This window comes from Canis lupus, chromosome 18 (assembly GCF_003254725.2).
Source record: "Canis lupus dingo isolate Sandy chromosome 18, ASM325472v2, whole genome shotgun sequence".
Classification (NCBI taxonomy): Eukaryota; Metazoa; Chordata; class Mammalia; order Carnivora; family Canidae; genus Canis; species Canis lupus.
Genome location: NC_064260.1, coordinates 38,297,757 through 38,303,013, shown reverse-complemented (window position 1 = coordinate 38,303,013; position 5,257 = coordinate 38,297,757).

The following is a 5,257-nucleotide window of genomic DNA, read 5'->3' as shown; positions in this document are numbered from 1 at the left end:
CAAGACCTGGGCTGAGACCAAGAGGCTGATGCTTAACAGACTGAGCCACCCAGGCACCCCTTCTCTGACTTATTTTTGACAGTTAATCTGAAGGCTCCATCCTATGAGGCTGAACCTCTCTGTGTTGGATTAGATTTTTCCTGCTTTACCTGGCAGTGAATTCAGACTACAAACACTTATGACATTTCAGAAATTGTTATTTTATTTTATTCTTTAAAAAAAATCAGCTGCAATTAAGAGTGGTTGCCACAGAAGAATTACTCTGGTTAAATGAGGGGACTGGCTGATAGTTTGATTTTATATGTCTTCCTTTGTATGAATGTACTGAAATATCAGCAAAAGAAAAATAAAAGGGATGAACCCGTAAGGACAAAATGAGCATGAGAGAGCAGAGTAGTTGAGAAAAACTAATGAAGACAAATAATTCTTAAGCCCCTGAAAAGGGCAGGGAGAAGCCAACAAGACATTAGTTAATGTGAAAAGTCCCTAAAGACTCCTGAGCTGGAGATGCGACGCTATCTCTAGAAGCAGGGGAAGACTGGTGCTAAAAACAAGAAGTCAATTGAAAGTCCAAATGAAGAGTGGTTGTACCCCAGGTTCCTTACCTTGCCCCAACAGAAGACTGGGGCAACTTTTTACTTGAGAGAAATTGAACCCCAGAGCTTTTAGATTTGGGGATCCACACATAGTTGAGGGCAGTCTATGGTGCCAAAATCTCTAAGAGTTTCACTAGCCTGGTTAATCCCACTTGACTCCGAGAATGCTGGTGGCCAGGCTCACAGCTGACAAGCAGGGTGCAGAACAGTCCTCTCTGGGCACCACAAACCAGAAGGACAGTGCTATTCATAGTTCACATCCCCGGAGGTCAGTGTCTCTCTCAACTGACCTTTGGTGGAACCTATGAGCCAAGAAGCCCTTCCCAGGCATGTTGAGCTGTGACTCACTCTTAAATATGAGTGGACAGCCAAGGCTTCTTGGGGAAAGACACTAGAATGAAAGACAAGATCAAAGTCAAGAACCAGAAAAGGAACTCAGAGGAAACGAAGTATAGAGTGCAGATGTCAACTCCAAACACTATAATGAATACAGATGAGGGCTGAGACAGGGTGTGTGAAAGAGCCACTCCCCATCACTTTTTATTTCCATTTCTTATTTTAATTATTATGTTTTTGTAGCACTATCATCTCCTGATATCATATAGTTTATCTGTTAGTTTTTTACTCTGTCACTCCCAGTTGAATGTAAGCCCTATGAGAGCAGACACTCTGTCTTGTTCATTTTTCTATCACCAGTACTCACAAGGCAAGTGCCTAACAAATATTTCTTTTTTTCTTTTCTTTTCTTTAATTTTAATTTTTATTTATTTTTATTTTTTTCCTAACAAATATTTCTAACTGAAAAACTGTATCCATAAACAGGAACATGGTACTATAAAAAGAAGAGCAGGAAAGATACTGAAATATTAATAGTGTGAGAAGAAAATTTAAAAATTCAAGGGTGCCTCGGTGGCTCAGTCAGTTGGGCGTCTGCCTTGGGCTCAGGTCATGATCCCAGGGTCCTAGAGTCGAGCCCCACATCAAGCTCCCTCCTCAGTGGAGTCTCTTTGTTCCACTCCCTCTGCCCCCTTCCTCCTTCCAAATAAACAAACAAACAAACAAATAAATAAATAAATAAAATCTTAAAAAAAAGAAGTGAAGACAATTTAAAAATTCAATAGACTTGCAAAATATCATTGGAAAATTCTCCTCAAATAAATGTAGAATAAAATAATGGAAAATAATAGAGAAAACAGAAGAGAACGAGATCAAAGGGTTTTAAAATTTGATGAATATAAATCCCAGAAAGAAAGAAAAAATGGAGGGGAAAAGATTATAACAGAAACGAGAAAGAAAAATTTCTCGGACTAAAAGACACAAATTTCCAGAGTTTAGAAGTTAATTGAGTGTTTGGGGAAACAAATGAGGACAGAATTGTCTCAAGGCACATAATCATAAAATTTCAGATTGTAGGGATAAGAGAAGGTCCTATAAAATTTCCAGTGAGCAAAAAGAGCCGACGACTAAAAGGCAAAAACCAGAACAGTATTTGGAGTTCTCAGCAGGAGCCCTGGAAATCAGAAGACAGTGGGGTACAATGTTCAAAAGACAGAGAAGGTGATCACCAACTTTGATTTTCACTTAGACAAACTATTGAACTAATGTGATGATAAAATAGAGAATAGCTCAGACCTGCCAGGTCATTAAAATATACCTCATAAGCATCCTGTCTCAGGAAGCTTACACACACACACACACACACACACACACACACAGACACACACACACACATATACACACACAAATAGCAAAATAAACCAAGAGAGAGGAGGAGCCAGAAAACGGAGAATCCAAAGAAGAGAGATGGTAAAAGAGTATCTATCCTGTGGTAGTCCTAGAATGACAGCTCAGATCAAGAGGGCAGTCAGCCAAGAAAGGAGCAAGAGTATTTAAGGCCCCTTAAATACTAATCCAAAGACACAAAGAGATGTGTCTTTGGATTAGTGAATTACCTGGTGTATTTACTTAGTGTTGGAGACTGGTTTTTAGTTCTTTTTGGAAATGGTTTGGGGATAGTTTGAGTATGTGTCCATTATAGGTGAATAGAAAACTAAGGGCATGGAAAACTAAGGCAATGATTAATTGAAGAAAAACAAAAAGTCATATGAGAAAGGGTATGCAATCTTAACATACCACATGACTCAGCCATGAATAACATTTTTATAGCCAATAATGTACGCATTAAATTTTAATTTAACAAAAAAACTCGACAACTTTATTAAGAGAATAATCTAGAAGGGATATAGAAATATAGGTGTGGTGTGTGAATTAAAAGAACTAAACCCTTGTTTTCTTTCTTATGAAATCAAGAGTTAAAATCTTGAAAAACAAAATAAACCGTAAGCATGTGACCTAGAAATAGGGCAGTAAACACGATAAACAAATGAAGGAGTTGAAAGTGATCGCTTTGGGGTGTGGAGACTGGGAGTAGGGAGGAGTGGAGCAGGGTAGCTTTTCCTTGTTATAAAGCCTCGTGGTAAACTGCATAATGAAGTCCTTTGATAAGAAAAAATAATTAAAAAGCAGTATGCTAATGAGGTGGCAATCTCTCACATGGCCTCATCTATCCCCGAGTAGCCTCATGGCTCCTGTTCACAATGAGGGCTTGAAGACAGCTCCATCCTTGTGGCTAAGTCATACGGGATGTGGTGTCTCCTTTGAAGCCATCACGAGCTTATCATGTTCTTCATTTTTTAAAAAAGATTTATTTATTTATTTGAGAGAGAGAGAGAGAGCGCGAGCAAGTAAGCAGGGGAGGAGAAGAGGAAGGGCAGAGAGAGAGGGAGAGAAAGTCTCAAGTAGACGCTGACCTGAGCACAGAGCCCAACACAGGGCTCAATCTCACAACCCTGAGATCATGACCTGAGTGAGAACCAAAAGTGAATCCCTTCACCTACTGAGCCACTTAGGCACCAACGTTCTTTCACTCTGTGGGTCAGTGGTCTGGGAACCAAGGGATGGAAAGGGACACAGAGTCTCTCATTATACATTTAAGGATAAACAAACATGCAAATAGCACACAAGCATTTGGTTATTTCTCCTGCCTGAAAAACCTTCTTTAGAGCCCATGTTCCCCTCCAACTGTTGCCCTATTTTTCTGCATCAGTTTATAGCCACATTTCCCTTAGTAGTCGTCCACTGTCTTTAATCCTTCTCTCATTTTCCCTTGAACCCATTCCAAGAAGCTTTCACTCCCACTACAATACCAAAAACAGTCCTTTTCAAGATCTTTAATGGCCTTCGTGTTACTAATCCAATGATGAATTCAGCTTTTATCTTACGTAACGTATTGGCGGTGTTTGACACAGTTGACAATACTGGATTCCCGGAGACACATTCTTTGCGTGGCACTCACATGGCTCACTGCCCAGTTTTCTTTCTACCATTGGCTGCTCCTTCTCTGTCTCTCTTGTGAGTTCCTCCTCCTCTTCCCAGACTCATGTAGATGTACCCAGGGTGCAGTTTTCAGACTTTCTTCCTAGTACTTCCCACTACTCTTTGCCTAACCTACACTCACTCTCTAGCATATTTTCGTGGTCTAATATTGCTTTAAATATGATCCATAAGCCAAAGACTCCCAGTTTGCCAGGAATTGCTACTGTCTGTCCTTTCCAAATGTGTCCAGCACCTGACCACTCTTATCATCCCTCTCTCTACTCTTCTGGTTCAAGACACTGAGACTTTTTATCTGGATGATTGCAGTAGTCTCCTAAGTAGTCGCCTGCTTCTGCCTTTGTCCCTTTGTAGTGTATTTTGAAAAATTCAACAGCTGGAGCAGTCCTTTTGGAACCCAAGTCATACCATGCCCTTTCTCTGCTCAAGCATCTTCAGTGACTTCCTCTGTGACTCTCCTTTCAGGGAAGTCATCTTTTTTGACATTTTAAATGAAATTTCTTGATAAAATTTTGAACTTATATGTGTGAATTCATAAAGCATCATGGCATATCTTCTTGGTGGCACATGTCTTTACCCAATAGAAAATGACATTGCAAGGGGCATCTGGGTGACTCTGTCAGTTGAGCATCCAACTCTTGATTTCAGCTCAGGTCGTGATCTCAGGACCAAGTTCCACGTCAGGCTCTGTGCTGAGTGTGGAGCTTGCTTGAGATTCTCTCTCTCTCCCTGGCCCTCTCCCTGCTAGCACTTACTTTCTCTTTCTTTCTCTTTCAGAAAAAAAAAAAAAGAAAGAAAGAAAGAAAGAAAGAAAGAAAGAAAGAAAGAAAAGAAAAGAAAAGAAAAGAAAAGAAAACGACATCATAAAATTGGTTGTTTTTTTTTTTGGCCTCAAGTTTTATCTCATTAGGTTAATATTGCTACATGTGCTTCCTTTTTAAACATCCCCTCCCCTCCATCTGTTACTACACTAGAATACCCTTAGCTATGCTGCAATAACATATAGATACCAAATATCTGTCTTAAAACAACAGTTTTTTCTTTTTTTCCCTCACTCCTATTAAGTCTCCAAAGCGTATCGTCAAGAAATGCTCCGGCTGGTAGAAGACGAGAAAAGCTGGAGGGTCACACAGAGGCTTTCTAAGGCTTCTGCCTGCAAGTGACAGACATCTCTTTTTCTCACATATTATCGGCCAGAACCAGTCTTCCATGTGTCCAGGAAGGAGGAAAATAAGTGGCATTTGGGGAACAAAAAGCATGGGTCTCGC